This window comes from Theobroma cacao, chromosome 2 (genome assembly GCF_000208745.1).
Source record: "Theobroma cacao cultivar B97-61/B2 chromosome 2, Criollo_cocoa_genome_V2, whole genome shotgun sequence".
NCBI lineage: Eukaryota > Viridiplantae > Streptophyta > Magnoliopsida > Malvales > Malvaceae > Theobroma > Theobroma cacao.
This window is the reverse complement of record NC_030851.1, coordinates 20,866,363-20,884,148: the sequence shown is the minus strand read 5'-3', so window position 1 is coordinate 20,884,148 and position 17,786 is coordinate 20,866,363.

Sequence of the window (17,786 nt, the reverse complement as noted above, 5' to 3'; positions counted from 1 at the left end):
GCCAATGCGAATAAGTAAATATTTAAATATTATGGTAATACCGTGTTGAAGTGCAATTTTGATATTTTAGTGGTACACGTACAAAGGAAAGAAGATAGGTGAAAATTGGAATTTTTAGGCGTATCGAAAGGTAACGAATTTAAAAATATAAAGGGTGAAGGATTATGTAGTGGAATTAAATGGAAGAAATAAAATAATACAAGTATAAAATAAAATAAAAAGAGAAAGGAAGACCAACATGGGCAGTTGCCCATGTGGTCAATAAAAAGGGTCAACAAATATTTTTATATATGATGGAAAATGGGACCGGCCATGTGGAACAAGGAGAATAAGGAAAGAAAGATGGGGGGTTGGCCAAATTGGAAAGCAAATGAAAAAATATATATATATATATATATAAATAAGTAAATAAATAAAGTAAAGAATAAGAAAGAGAGAAGTCAGTTAGTGGAAGAGAAGAAAAAGAAACAAAAAGAAGGCGTCGAGCATAAGAGAGCAAAAAAGAAAGCAAAAAAAGCAAAAGAAAAGAAGAAAAAGCCGAGCGGTGAGAAAGAAAGCAAAAGGAGGAAGTTGAGTGGATGAGGTGATTTTACTGCCATTTAAGGAGGAAAGGGAGCAGTTGTGGCTGCTTATTTTTGAGGCTTTGGCTATTGATTGTGAGGGTGAAAGTAGCAACTTTAGCTACTGAATTTTTGAAGGCTGAAAGGTGCAATTTTGACTGCTGATCTTGGGAGCTTTGGCTGTCGAGTTTTTAGAGGACAAATAGAGCAACTTAGCTGCTGATTTTTGAGGAAGAATAGAGCAGCTTGGCTATTGATTTTGAGGTTGATATGAGCAGCTTTGGCTACTGAAAATTTTGGTTAGAAGAAGTAAGAACTTGTTGCTTGCGGTGAGAAAGAGAGAGAGGAGGAAATTGTGGCCAACTTGTGCATGTGAGAAAGGAAAAAGAAAGACAAGCAAGGTGCTGTTGACCGACGGGAGAGAGAATAAAGAAAAAGAGAGAAAGAAAAGAAAAGAAAATAAATATATATATAATAATGATGCTATAATAAAATAAGATATATAGATATATTAATTAAGTGGGTTTCAATATTTAGGAGAAATAAATAAGTGGTGCACTATGGTAAAAGGCTAAGGGAAATAACGAACGATCATTAAGAAGGAGTAGCTCGATACGTCTTTGAATTAATAGCAACGTAACATCCCGCTATTGTGAGGTGAGTAGGGGGTGCCAATTTTAAACTTTCCATAAATATATACCTATACGTATGATTTATTTTAAACGCGAAAATTGTGAATAGCATGTGCTGATAACAATCTTAGGAAATTGTAATTGTAAATTATGTTTAGAAATTGTTTTGAATATATATATGTATAAATTATATGTAAAGTGTTTTAAAAATCGGGAAGCAAGCCCTTCACACTATTTTACATCAAAATGTGCCTTATATATATGTGTAGTGTGCATTCATGGTTATATTGCTTATTCACCATGCAAATTATTGTTATGAAATTCATGTATAAATATATTTTGAGAAAATGATATATTTTATCATACCCTGTGTCGAATGCTTTGAAAATAATTTTGAGATGAGCTTTTAAGGACATAACACAATTGCAAAATGGTTTTACAAACTGAGAGCGTCGAGAGTAGGCTGGATGTCACATCGGTTAAGTGTGACCCTCGTGCACGAGTGAGCTCTAGCTAGAGAACCATTGGATCGTCGACGGGCGGTTAGGCGTGGTTGGGGCCACTACCTGTGATATATGTATGTGTGGCTAGGCCACCAAGTGATTTTGCGGTTGCGATCGCTTGATTTTTCGATGTCAGCCAACATCGTGAGACTGCCATGGCACATGGGAATCCGATGGAAGCGATGCTCCCGGAATATTATTACGTGGTAGCGGGACCACGGGTTTACTTTCATTCCCTACTCAAGAGTGGCATCTCTGGGTTTACAAACTCATATTTCTTTGCATGGTGAAAACGAAATTTAAAAAGTTTTTCTGTAGCTCCCCTTATCTTTACGGTGAAATGAATTTTAACTTCTCGAGTGCAAGGTGATTTGTGATTTACGTATGAGTTTGATTAACATTCGATTTCATGGGAGCTTGCCGAATATATTGATTTGATTTAAGTAAAATGTCAATTGTTCTTGATGGCTAAATTTTTTTTATGTAAAATTGCTTTAATTCAATATTTTAAATGATTGACTTGAATAAGGTTATTAATCTGTTTTGTAGCAAAAGTTTTTATCTACCTTGGTTGATTTACCACTTGAAGTGGTTACAATGCGTAAGAAATCCTCGATTTTTCATATTAGGCACAAACTCTCGTTCGAAATAAATTATTTTTATAATCCTACATTTTTTTATTCAATTGATCTGCTATTTGCTTGATTCTCATCTACGCCCTACTCACGGAGTCGATGATCACTGAGTCTGTGAGACTCACACCCCTCTTTTTCCCTTTTTTACAGACAGGGATCGATTTAGCGTGTAATCGTCGGTGCGTACGGTCCATTGTAGATAAGTAAAGGCATCTCATAGCATTTTATCCCGAGTCGCTCCGCTGTTAGAGTTTGAGTTGTAGTACTTGGTTTTACGATGTAAGCAAATATTAGTTTTGATATAAACGAAAATTTGGGATTTTTGAACTCAATGTATTTAATTGTGATATCATGACTTAAAGTAAATTTTTAATGGCTATGCTTGTTGTTGAATTCACGTTATGAATATATATGGCTCAAACATTAATATGGTTTAGTAAAAGTGTACAATGAGTTATTGAGAAATTTCATTAAGGCTTATTCAGGACTTGACGGGATATTCCAGAGGTCTCGGATGCCGGTAGCGATCGAGGAAGGGTCGTTACAATGTTGGTATCAGAGCCCTAGGTTTAGTTGAGTCCTAGGGATTCCTGTGTGGTCAGCGGAGTTATTGGAGTCTGTGTATTATTTCATCCTTGGATTGTGGGTGCGCAACGCAAGTCAAGGACGGGAGGCTACATGGGCCCCTATTTCATTAGAAACCTACGTATTCTTATGATATATAGATGGATAAATAATTCATATTTGGTTGCTTATAGGTTTGGAGGTGTGCCTATCATACGCGCCATGTCTAGGAGAGGTGGTAGTCCCAATGCCCCTCATTGTGCTAGTGAGGAATCATTAGATTCCACTACCAGGAGCCAATGGTGCCCTGATCTAGGTAATCCGAAAAATGGTACATCTCGAATTCCTATTAACAAGATTCCTCCGAATTTAGCTGAATGGTTTCGTAATAAGGAAAGCTTTGAGAGTAGTGAGAGTCTTGAAAGTGAGGATAGCTCCAATACTTCAGAAACTGTAAGAAATTTTCTTTTGAAACAATCTGAGGAGTGGGATAAAATATGTACAAGGAAGGCAATTGCAAGGGGAGATATCCGTCCTAGGAAGGTGTCAGGTGTTCGACACTTTCCTCCTAAATGTGGAATAGGTGCCGCACTTGTGAGTGTTGAAGAATACAAAAGAATACAACAAGCTTGGATTGAGGAACAAAGGAGAAAGTCTCAAGAGAAGGAGAAGGACCCGGAAGAGGATCCGTCAATGTGCTCGGATCAAGGCGACGAGGATCCTAAAGATACTTAATACCTTCGTTGAAGTTCGTATCACCATAAGTCTAGGCAAGTATCGTTTAAAGGAAAACGTAGTAGTTATCTGTACAAAGGAGTTAGAAGTGGCTTTTATTTTGTATGACTCGAGCGAAATATAAAATAGCTATTTAAATGAGTGGATGTGTATGGGAATCTTTTGGTATGACAGAGGTAAATGGGTAATATAATTATCGAGAAAGGTTATGGGAGGAATCAATAAGGTTATAAATGACATTCGGAATGGATGGCGTGATTAAGTTGATGATTGTAATTTAAGCATGAAGGGGATTACCAAGTGATGCCATGACAATATGAGGTAATAATTGGGTACAAATATAGCCCAATGAAGTTAAATTATGGAGTATGGGAAATATGAAATTTTGATTTAGTAAGGATTGTGAGAATAAAGTGAGGAGGAAGCTAAACTGTTTTCATAGTACTTATACTGAAAGTCAATAAACTATTGGAGTACAAGACAAGGAAGATAATTAGATATGGATGACAACAAATTTGAGGAATGCTGTAGACAGTGACCAAATTATGTGTGGGGTGGTATATGTATCGTGAATTCATTACACCGTATGGAAAGGATGCTTTAAGGTGGGATTTTATGAATGATGATGAAAGCCAAAAGATGACATGAGTTGACAGTATTAACTTGGCTTAGTGTGTATGACAACTAAGAAAAGGTACCTATGCTTATGGAACTCATGATATATGCCTAGAAGGGAAACCCAATGGTTGAGGATGATTGATGTAGTGACCTTGAAAGCAGACAAATAGCTTTGATGAGGAAATTTCTAGTAGTCACAGTGTCGCAGCACTGACTGTCCAATGCTGCAACGCTTCGAATACCTCATGTGTATGATGCATGAGCTAGATGGGAGTGGCACGATAATGAGCTTACAAGTTGAATTATGGTCATTGGTCATTGAGCTTTGTTATTGGGGAGGTTTAAATGTTCTGGCAAATGTCTACCTGAATGAATTGAAAAGTTTCTTTATCTCCTTGTATATGGGCATATAATTAAAAGAGAAATTGAAAGATTCTTGAGATGGCTACATCGAGATAAGATACCAAGTGATGAAAGTGTGAATGAAGGATTACAAGGGTGGTATAGAAAACTAGTTTATATAGAATATCGTTTTGAGAATTTATAATTCTTGTCTTGACTCAGTTAAATGAAAATGGAGAAATGGAATAAGATCATAGAATGAGATTGATAACTCAACATTGACGTGAATTCGAGGACAAATTCTATTTAAGTGGGGGAGATTGTAATACCCCATACTTTGATATGGTGACAAATAAAGCTTATCGGAAGATAATTTGTGAGATAAAAGGTGATTCAGAAGTCAATTAAGGCATAATAAGGTATTTTAGGTACCGAGGAGACAAGTGAATTTTTAGAATAAAATAATATTAAAACATTAATATTTTATTCAGTGTCAAAATTTTTCCATGAAAAAGGATCATATGGTTGATCCAAGTGGGGGAGAAGAAATACAAATAAATTTTTGGAGATGAACGACGAAAGTGAAATATGCATGTTTTGCTAAGTCGAGCCAACGCGGATAAGTAAATATTTAAATATTATGGTAATATCGCGTTAAAGTGTAATTTTGATATTTAGGTGGTACACGTACAGAGGAAGGAAGATAGATTAAAATTGGAATTTTTAGACGTATCGAAAGGATTGAATTTTAAAATATAAAGGGTGAAGGATTATGTAGTGGAATTAAATGGAAGAAATAAAATAATACAAGTATAAAATAAAAAAAGAGGAAGGAAAACCAACATGGGCAGCCGCCCATGTGGTCAATAGAAAGGGTCAACAAATATTTTTATATATGATTGAAAGAGGGGCCGACCATGTGGAACAAGGAGAAGAAGGAAAAAAAGATGGGGGGGTGGCCAAATTGGAAAGCAAATGAAAATATATATATATATATATATATAAGTAAATAAATAAAGGAAAGAAGAAGAAAGAGAGAAATCGGTTAGTGGAAGAGAAGAAAAAGAAACAAAAAGAAGGCATCGGGCATAAGAGAGTAAAAAGGAAAGCAAAAAGAGCAAAAGAAAAGAAGAGAAAGCCGAGCAATGAAAAATAAAGGGAAAAGAGAAGGAGTTGAGTAAATGAGGCAATTTTGCTACCATTTAAGGAGGAAAAGGAGCAGTTGTGGCTGTTTATTTTTGAGGCTTTGGCTACCGATTTTGAGGGTGAGAGGAGAAGCTTTAGCTGCTGAATTTTTTAAGGCTGAAAGGTACGATTTTGACTGCTGATCTTGGGAGCTTTGGTTATCGAGTTTTTAAGGAGGAAGGAGCAGCTTGGCTGTTGATTTTTGGAGGACTAAAAAAGCAGCTTAGCTACTATTTTTGAGGAAGAATAGAGCAGTTTGGTTGTTGATTTTGAGGTTGATATGAGCAGCTTTGGCTGTTGAAAATTTTGGTTGGAAGAAGCAAGAACTTGTTTCCGACGGTGAGAAGGAGAGAGAGGAGGAAATTATGGCTAGCTTGTGCATGTGAGAAAGGAAAAAGAAAGACAAGCAAGGTGCTACTGACCAGTGGGAGAGAGAAGTAAGAAAAAGAGAGAAAGAAAAGAAAAGAAAAGAAAAAATATATATATAATAATGATGCTATAATAAAATAAGATATATAGATATATAAATTAAGTGGGTTTCAATATTTTGGAGAAATAAATAAGTGGTGCACTGTGGTGAAAAGCTGAGGGAAATAACGAACGATCGTTAAGAAGGAGTGGCTCGATACGTTTTTGAATTAATAGCGATGTAACATCCCGTTATTGTGAGGTGACTAAGGGGTGCCAATTTTAAACTTTCCATAAATATATACCTATACATATGATTTATTTTAAACGTGAAAATTGTGGATAGCATGTGCTGATAGCAATCTTAGGAAATTATTATTGCAAATTATGTTTAGAAATTGTTTTGAATATATATATGTATAAATTATATGTAAAGTGTTTTAAAAATCGAGAAGCAAGCCCTTCACACTGTTTTACATCAAAATGTGCCTTATATATATGTGCAGTGTCCATTCATGGTTATCTTGCTTATTCACCATGCAAATTATTGTTATGAAATTCATGTATAAATATATTTTGAGAAAAGGATATATTTTATCATACCTTGTGTCGAATGCTTTGGAAATAATTTTGAGACGAGCTTTTAAGGACATAACACAATTGCAAAATGGTTTTACAAATCGAGAGCGTCGAGAGTAGGTCGGATGTCACATCGATTAAGTGTTACCCTCGTGCAGGAGTGAGCTCTAGCTAAAGAACCATTGGTTCACGACGGGTGGTTAGGCGTGGTTGGAGCCACGACTTGTGATATATGTATGTTTGGCTAGGCCACCAGATGATTATGCGGTTGCGACAGCTTGATTCTCCAATGTCAGCTAACATCGTGAGATTGCCATGGCACATGGGAATCCGGTGGAAGCGATGCCCCCTGATGTTATTACGTGGTAGCGGGACCACGAGTTTACTTTCATTCCCTACTCGAAAGTGGCATCTCAAGGTTTACAAACTCATATTTCTTTGCATGGTGAAAATGAAATTTAAAAGGTTTTTCTATAGCTCCCCTTATCTTTACGGTGAAATGAATTTTGACTTGTTGAGTGCGAGGTGATTTGTGATTTACGTATGAGTTTGATTAACATTCGATTTCGTAGGAGCTTACCGAATATATTGATTTGATTTGAGTAAAATGTCAATTGATCTTGACGGTGGAATTTTCTTTATGTAAAATTGTTTTAATTCAATATTTCAAATGATTGACCTGAATAAGGCTATTAATCTGTTTTGTAGCAAAAACTTTTATCTACCTTGGTTGATTTACCAATTGAAGTGGTTACAATGCGTAAGAGATCCTCGATTTTTCATAGAAGGCACAAACTCCCGTTGGAAATAAATTATTTTTATAATCTTGCATTTTAATATTCAACTGATCTGCTAGTTGCTAGATTCCCATCTACGCCCTACTCACGGAGTTGATGATCACTAAGTCTGTGAGACTCACACCCCTCTTTTTCCTTTTTTTCCAAACAAGGATCGGTCTAGAGTGTAATCGTCGATGCGTACGGTCCATCGCAGATAGGTAAAGGCATCTTATAGCATTTCATCTCGAGTCGCTCTGCTGTTAGAGTTTGAGTTGTAGTACTTAGTTTTACTATGTAAACAAATATTAGTTTTGATATAAACGAAAATTTGGGATTTTTTAACTCAATGTATTTAATTGTGATATCATGACTTAAAGTCAAATTTTAATGGCTATGCTTGTTGTTGAATTCACGTTATGAATATATATGGCTCAAACAATAATATGGTTTAGTAAAGTGTATAATGAGTTATTGAGAAATTTCATTAAGGCTTGTTCGGGACTTGACGGGATATTCCGAACGTCTCGGATGCTGGTAGTGACCGAGGAAGGGTTGTTATAGCTGGTGCTGTTGGGTTTGTGAGGGAGTAAACCAAGGCTTGAGCTGCCGGTTTGTGAGTGAAAGGAGGGAGAAGGAAGGAAAAGAAAGGAAAAAGAGAGAGAAGAAAGGTGCTGTCGAACGGATGAAAAGAAAAGCAGAAGAGAGAAAGAGAGAAACAAAAAAATATATATAAAAATAAATAATAATTATTCCTTTGGGCCTCCAACAATGTATTTGGCAAAGAAGGTCCGGTGGGCTGCAATATTTTACTTGGGTTAGCATTTGAGCCAAGTGAGGTAAAAATTAAAATCAAGCTTTTTCTTTATGGATCCATTATGAAGTATGTTGTTTAGGTTTAGTCCAATTCATTGGGTTGAATGTGTGATATAGTGACATAGAATAAGTTGAATTATTTGGTATAAATGTTCTAGAATTGTTAGAAAATATTTAGAATATGAAAATTAGTGTAAGTACAATATATGAAGGTAAATATCAATAGTAAGAAAATCAATAATAAGATTTAGTTAGTTTTAAAATAATAATGGTAATAGTAATAATAAGTGAATGATGAGGATGAAAATGTGAATTAGATTAAGGATTAGTTGATTGAAGTGCTACCGCACACGTGTATAATTAAATATATTGAGTTTGAATTATTGCTACGAAGTGCCAAGTAAAGATAATACACTATAATGGAGTGCCGGAAGAAATAGCGAGCGACCGACAAGCAGAGATAGTTAAAGACACCTCCGAACAAATAACAACTTGATATCTCGTTGTTATAAGGTGAGTGAACTTGCATTTCAAAATGTATTGGAGAAATGTTTACGTGTTTCAATGAATCATTTGGAAATTTTATCGGTTTTTGCTTTAAAATTGCTTGGGAACAAGCCCTTAATAAAATGTTTAATGTTGTGAAATGTGAAATGTCTAAAAGGATGAATCCATATGTTTTTGTATGATGTTGATATCTATATGTATATTATGTCTTATCATTGTACTACCTACATCACTCATCATATATTAAGTTTGAATCTTAATTCACTAAAAATCATTTTTCACTTTAGTTGATCACAATATCAACCCCACATATGTGTATATGCCTTATAATCCCATTTATGCTTCCAAGATCTATATGCAAATGCATCCTATTCAATCTAACCTTACTTAACTCGGGGCCACACTAATACTGTAAATTTTTAAAATAACTTTAAAACTTAAAACTCTTATCTTTAAAACCAAATGCTCTGATACCAACTGAATTGCCATGACCCGAAACTCCCCATCGGGCACGTGATAACCGTCGCGAAGCCTCAACAAACATTCTTCACCTCGAATGTCGATCGAAACCTCGCAAGGCTCTCGTATCAGCTTTCGGACTTCCTCGGTGAGCAATAGTTATCAAATATTGTAATTCGAAGGATTACGAGTCATTTCCAAATCAGAACATAACATATTGTTTTTTGGCTCACAAGGGCATTTTCGTCATTTTTGGTCAAAAATCTCAAAACTTGCTAAAAATGTAGTAGGTAAGCAGAAAATATGTATTTAGTGATTTAAAAACAAGTTAAGTATCTAAAACGTTCATTTGAATTGAAAATTTGACCATTTGAATATAATAAAAATATTCAATAAAATAAACTATTTTCTTGTAAAATAATTTTTATAAAGCTATCGGTAAATAATTCTTATAGCGTAAAAGTTAATTATATTCATATATGCTATAAAGCAAATAACCAAAGTATAAAATTACTTTTACAGCAACACGTGGGCCCACATCTAACTAAAATGCATCGGAAGCTGAAAACCTACAGCTTTTGCCGATTCAAATCCAAATGAAGGTCCTTGTCAAAGTCAGCTAACTATGGAATTCCCCGAGCCTAAAATGTGAGGAAATGAGGGTGGTGAGATTATAAAATCCCAGTGAGTAAACAGAGAGCATCTAAACTATCTAAAGGCGAGTAAATGGAGATGAATTAAAATACTCTTTTCCAATATATGTTTCATAACATGAATATTCAGTTTACTCAATTAATCAACATGGCTTATATATCTCACAAAACTTAGCTCCTGCCAAAAATCATTCCCGAGGATGCCTTGGCCTAGGCATCTGACCGAGACCACCAAGGTTGTTAAATGTCTTTACATCCGAAATTCTAGCCATGCCTTGGCGTTGGCTGAGTCTCACTCTCATGCGGTGGTCCACGTGAAGTGTACTCAAATCTTTACCTCTAGAGAAACCCTCCACACGACTCTCCGATCGAGGTAAGGTATATTTGATTCTATGCCCCCTTTCTTAGGCTGGTCCACAAAACCTCCACTACAGGGATTATGGATTACTTTATCTACCCCTTGATTTATAAAATCTTTATATGCATGATATGGCAATTTATCGCAATCGAGCCTCTCAAGGCTGAATACATAGTATATATAATTTTGATACAAATACCGACTTTGCCATTCATGCTCACATATTGCTATAAGCCATATAATTTAAAACATAATTTATAACACAAGCAGGCAGTCTCCAATTACTCTATTTTCAAAATCAGTACTCAATTTTCTAGAAAATTTATAAAATCATTTTATAAATCACAATTTCTCCTAAAACATAGCAATTTACCATTTAAACCCATTTTCTATAAAATCACACAATTGTATAAAACTACTCTAGATAATTAAGATGATAATAAGTTTACTCACAGTTCTAGGAGTCGATGTACTCGTACTCCCAGTCTTCAAGCACAATCTTTGTACTTTTACCAGTGCAATTTGCTCACCACCTATCGACAATGTACAATACATAATTCACCACATTAATGCTTGACCATTATAAAATCAATTCAGGCTCGGTGTATATGCATGATATGATATGCAACTTATACGACTATCGCTTAAATGATAATTGTGTCCGATTTAGCTCCAAATTGCTCCATTTCATTTTTAATATTTCAATTCACTAAATACAATTCTAATAATATAAAATTCAGCCTAACAACCCTCACAATTCTTCTTAAAAATTTCAACCATTATGGTGCACTATCACTAAAAATTTTCCCATTCCATTTTCTCACCATAAATCATCATTTCATTAATTTTTCAACCAATTCACTTCATCACAAACTCGATTCATTACTTCTACACTTCACATAGGGTTCGGCCATTGAAGGTTCATGGGGAAAATGGATTCTTTTCTTGTTGTTTTGTTTCTAAACGTGCTTAACTAACACTAAACACCAACATAACTCAAAATCAAACAATTCCAACATCATTTCTCTCACCAAACCCATTCGGCCAGCCATGATTTTCCCATGAAAACATACAATCCAACCATGGAAATTAAGGAGAAATGCATGGGTAAGGTAAATCACTAGCAAAATCAAAGAAATTTTATCTTTGCTTGATCAAATCCTTGAATTCCAACACTTTCTCTTTGATTTTCCAACCTAGAGTTTGTTCTTCCTTGGTTTCTCTTCTCTTCTGGTTTTGTCGACCACTATGGGAGAAATGGGCTGATTTTTATGCCTTTTTATAATGAAACAATAAAATAATAAAAGCATGACACATGGCATTTTCTTATTGGTTCAAATTTTAAATATTTGACTTTTAATTCCTTAATTCTCCACCACACATTTCTCATATTTATCCATTTTCATGATGAATAAAATCCCTTGGTCTTGACAAGTGTCAGGGGTGAAAATTTACCGATTTGCCCCTGAGGCGGTAAAATTACTGTTTTGCCCCTATACTTTAAAAATACCGAAATTATAACTTTTTCACTTATCAACCTCATATTATACTCCAATGAGTCAAATGTGATCAATCTTGATCAAAAACTTCTTCCAATATTCCAATTTTATCCTCAAGTGGCAAAATTATCATTTTACCCCTAAATAGTGAAAGTTTTGATTTGACTCCAAATTGATCCTCAAACACCGAATCACCATATTAAATCATTCCTGGATTGTAAAATTTTGAATTTCACCTTAAAATCCCTATTTGAACTAGTTCGAGGCTTAATCGACTTAATGGTACCATTAGGGGCAATATCATCTTTTAACGATTTCTTGAACTTCTTAAACATGCAAACATTCTATTGAGCATGTAAATGACGTCGTAATTATTTTATAGAATAGGGTTTGACATATTTGGTTGCCTTGTTTATTATCGAAATACGTATAGTTGAGAATAAAGATTTATGGTTAGAAATGATGGTGGGAATGATGAAATAGAATTTCATAAATAGGCTTACTTGGGCTTAGTGGGCTGTGCCCATTGGGCCTTTGTGCCGATCATGACCCTAAATTTGGGTTGTGACAGAAAGCCATCTACTGGCAACAAAAGTCCATTTATAATCACTCATGTCTTTGAAAGCATTGTTACTTGCTTTAAATAGTTTTATAATCTTATAAATGATTTTAAATCAAAATCTTTTTCATTTTTGATTAAAATCAATTATCATTGGATGTGCATCAGGAGAGGTGAAGCAAATGCTATCCATTGACAAGAAAATTCCATTTGTAGTCACTCATGCTTTCTAAAGCTTTGTTCCTTACTTTAAATGATTTTATAATCTTATAAATGACTTTAAATTGAAATCTTCTTTGTTCTTGGTTCAAACAAATCATATTTATATGTTTCATTGGGTAACATGAAGCGGATGCCTTCCATTGACAAGAAAAGTCCATTTATAGTCACTCATGCCTTCTAAAGTGTTGTTACTTGCGTAAAATGGTTTTATAATCTTGTACATGATTTTGAATTGAAATCTTTTCATGTTTGGTCACAATCGATCTTAATTGGATGTGTGCATTCGGAAACAGGAAGCGGATGCCATCCGTTGACAAGAAAAGTCCATTTATAGTCACTCATGCCATCGAAAGTCTAGTTTCTCACTTTAAATGGTCTTATAAACTTATAAATAATTTTAAATCAAAATTTGTTTGTTTTTGGCTCAAACTGATCATATTTGGATGTTTGCATTAGGAAACATGAAGCAAATGCCTTCCATTGATAAGAAATGTCCATTTACAGTCACTTATCTCTTTGAAAAGCCTAGTTACTTGCTTTAAATGATTTTAAATATTATAAATGATTTTAAATCAAAATGTTTTTCACTTTTGGTAAAAATATATCATAATTGGATGTTTACATCGATAAATATGAAGTGAAAGCCATCCATTTACAAGAAAAGTCCATTTATAGTCACTCATGCCATCGAAAGCCTTGTTACTTGCTGAAAATAGTTTTATAATCTTATAAATGATTTTAAATCAAAATCTTTCACATTTGGGGTTAAAATCAATCATAATTGGACCTTTTAACTAGAAAACATGAAGCAGATGCCATCCATTGACAAGAAAGGTCCATTGATAGTCACTGATGCCATCGAAAGCCTAGTTACTCCGTTTAAATGGTTTTATAATCTTATAAATGATTTTAAATTGAAATCTTTGTTGTTTTTGGTTCAAAAATATCATATTTGGATGTTTGAATTGAGAAACGTAGAGCAGATGCCTTCTATCGACAAGAAAAGTCTATTTATAGTCACTCATGCATTCACAAGCCCAATTACTTGCTTTAAATGGCTTTATAATTTTATAAATGGTTTTAAATCAAAATCTTTTTCCTTTTGGTTAAAACAGATTACATTTGGATGTTTGCATAAGGAAACGTGAAGTTGATGCCATCCATTGACTAGAAAATCCATTTATAGTCACTCATGCCATCAAAAGCATTGTTACTCGCTTTAAATGAATTTATGATTTATAAATGATTTTAAATCAAAATCTTTTCTGTTGTTGGTTAAAACGGATCATAATTGTGTGTTTGCATTGAGAAACATGAAGCGAAAGCCATCCATTCAAAAGAAAATTCCATTTATAGTCACCCATTCCTTCGAAAGCCTTGTTACTCGCTTTCAATGGTTCTATAATTTTATAAATGATTTTAAACCGAAATCTTTTTCAATTTTGGTTAAAATCGATCATAATTGGATGTTTGCATTGAGAACGTGAAGTGGATGCTATCCAGTGACAAGAAAAGTCCATTTATAGTCAGTCAAGCCTTCAACAGATTGTTACTTGGTTAAATGGTTTTATAATCTTATAAATGATTATAAATCAAAATCTTTTTCATTTTTTGTTAAAGTCAATCAAAATTTGTTGTTTGTATCAAAAAACCTGAAGCGGATGCCATCTATTAACAAGAATTGTCAATTTATAGTCACTAATGCCATCAAAAGCCTAGTTACCTTCTTTATATGCTTTTATAACCTTATAAATGATTTTAAGTCAAAATCTTTTTCATTTTTTGGTTAAAAAAGACATAATTGGATGTTTGCATTGGGAAATGTAAAGCAGAAGACATCCATTGACAAGAAAAGTCCATTTATAGTCACTCATGTCTTCGAAAGCCTTTTTACTCACTTTAAATGGTTTTACAATCTTATAAAGGACTTGAAATTGTCAATTAAATTTTTACCTACGCAAGTATATATATCGAATAGATAGCATATAAGCAAGCAGAGTATCGATCCCACAGAGAATTGATCTAGAAAATTATTAAGTACTAAAATTAAAATAATTTAATTATCCAAACAATCAATATCAAATAACTAAATTAATTAACTAAAAATAATTAACCAAAATTTAAACTAAAAAGAAAAATCAGAATAGTAATAACTTGAGTAAAAATTAAATCAAACAAGCCTAGGATTGCAATATCCCTCACACTTCATCTAAATCTTAACTCTCTTCCTTAACTTATTTCAATGAGTTGAATTGCTAACCTAAAGTCCTCATTTATTTATAAAGGTCTCCCAACTCATCTTATAAAAATATCTATTTTAACCAAAAATACTATATCTTAATGTGAATTGATATCAAAATACTCATTAAGTTCAGGCTCAAATCTAGCTACATATGGCTTATAGGTATATCCCTATCCTATACGCAAATCAATTAATATGATCATATGCTATTTGAATTTTAGTCTACACTAAACTCCCTTTCTCAAGTTTGTTTAGGTTCCTAAATCAATTTGATTGGTGATTAGGCAATTAAAAGTATTAAAAACAAATTGAAATAAATAATTCAAATCTCATTAAAGATAAGAAAGAAAGATATTAAAAATTTATATTACATGTGAGTTTTATTGCAATTCTAGAAAAAGAAAATTAGCTACTCATGATTGCAAAAACAAATAACATTATATATAATTGAACCATTGAGAGTAACAAGAAAATATAAAAGATAAGGAAGAAACAAAACAAATATTTGCAATCTTACTCTCCAAGTTTCAACCTCCACTTCTAGCTTCTTGAATCTCCAAACATTGTCTCCTTAATGTCTCTTAAAAATATCCTATTTATACTAACAAACTTAACCTATAGTTCCCTAAGTTGACCTATGATTTAATTGGGTTTAAAAGTGTAATGAAAAGCCTAAACATCAATTGTCAGTCTTTAAAAAATGCAATTCCCTCCACAGTACGTTTAGCCATTTTCTGATGCAATTTTCTCTATCTTTGAGGCAGAACTGGGTAAAGTGATCCGTATGAAAGTTTTAGCTCCGTTTCTTAGCTTTCCAATGATCAAGAATCAAAGCATTTGGAGTTTTGTAGCCTGAGTTATGGCCAAAACATTGAAGTATATGCAAGCAGACTCTCGAGTCTTTGAACACCTTACTTTCCAAAATTGAGCCCAATTCCCTTAGTTCCTACAAAAATAAAAGAACTAATAAATAATAACCAAATTAAAAGAAATAACAAAAATAAAAATAACTCACTTAAAAATAAACTAATAATAAAAACAACTAAAAATAACTAAATTATAATTGAAAATTAAAGACTTAGCTAATATTTAACAACAAAATTGAACTAAAGTAATTCTATAAAATAGAATTATCATAAATCAAAATCTTTTTCCTTTTTGGTTAAAATCAATCAAAATTAGATGTTTGCATCGAGCAATGTGAAACAGATGCCATCTACTAACAAGAAACTCCATTTATAGTCACTCGTTCCATTGAAAACCTTGTTTCTCACTTTAAATGGTTTTATAATCATATAAATGATTTTAAATTGAAATCTTTTTCATTTTAGGTTTAAACATATGAGATTTGGATGTTTGTATAGGGAAACATGAAGCGGACTCCTTCTATTGACAAAAAAAGTCCATTTATAGTCGCTCATGCCTCCGAAAGTCTTGTTATTCACTTAATTGGTTTTATAATCTTATAAACGATTTTAATTTAAAATCTTTTTCATTTTCAGTTAAAATCGATCATAAATGGATGTTTGTATTAGGAAACATGAAACCAATGCTATCTATTGACAAGAAAAGTCCATTTATAGTCACTCATGCCATCAAAAGCTGAGTTACTTGCTTTAAATGGTTTTATAATCTTATAAATAATTTTAAAGCCAATGATTTTTCATTTTTCTTTGAAATCTATCAAAATTGATTGTCTGCATCAAGAAACGTGAAACGGATGCCAACCATTTATGAGAAAGTCTATTTATAGTCACTCATGCCTTTAAAATCGTAGTTACTCGCTTTAAATAGTTTTATAATCCTATGAATGATTTTAAATCAAAATCTTTTTCATTTTTAGTTCAAACATATCATAGTTGGATGTTTGTATCTCGAAACATGAAGCAGACGCTTTCCATTGACAAGAAAAGCCCATTTATAGCCACTCATGCTTTTGAAAGCCTTGTTACACGTTTTAAATGGTTTTATAATCTTATAAATGATTTTAAACTGAACATTTTTTTGGTTAAAATCAATCATAAATGGATGTTTACATTGTGAAATGTGAAACGGATGCCATCCATTAATGGGAAAAGTCCATTTATAGTCACTAAAGCCATTGAAAGCCTACTTCCTCGCTTTAAATGGATTTATAATTTTATAAATGATTTTAAATCAAAATATTTTTCATTCTTCTTTGAAATCAATCAAAATTGATTGTTTGCATCAAGAAACGTGAAGTAGATACCAATGATTGACGAGAAAATTCTATTTATATTCACTCAAACCTTCGAAATTGTAGTTACTTGCTTTAAATGGTTTTATAATCTTATAAGTGATTTTAAATTGAAATCCTTTTTGTTTTTCACTAAAACATATTATATTTGGTTGTTCGCATTAGGAAACATAAAGCAGATGCCATCTATTGACAAGAAAATTCCATTTATAGTCACTCATGGCTTTGAAAGCTTTGTTACTTGCTTTAAAAGGTTTTAAATCAAAATACTTTTCACTTTTGATTAAAACAAATCATAATTGGATGTTTGCATCAGGAAATTTAAAGTGAAAGCCATCCATTGACATGGAAATTTTAGTTGTAGTCACTCATGCCTTCGAAAACTTTGTTACTCACTTTAAATTGTTTTATAATCTTATAATTGATTTTAAATCAAAATCTTTTTCATTTTTGGTTAACATCAATTATAATTGGATGTGTACATCGAGAAATGTTAAGTGGATACCATCCATTGACAAGAAAGTTCATTTGTAGCCACTCGCACTTCGAAAGCCTTGTCCCTGGCTTTAAATGGTTTTATAATATTATAATTGATTTTAAATCGAAATCTTTTTCATTTTAGGTTCAAAAAGATTATTTTTGGGTGTTTGCATCGAGAAATGTGAAGCGAATGCCTTTCATTGACAAGAAAAGTCCATTTAGTGTCATTCAAGCGT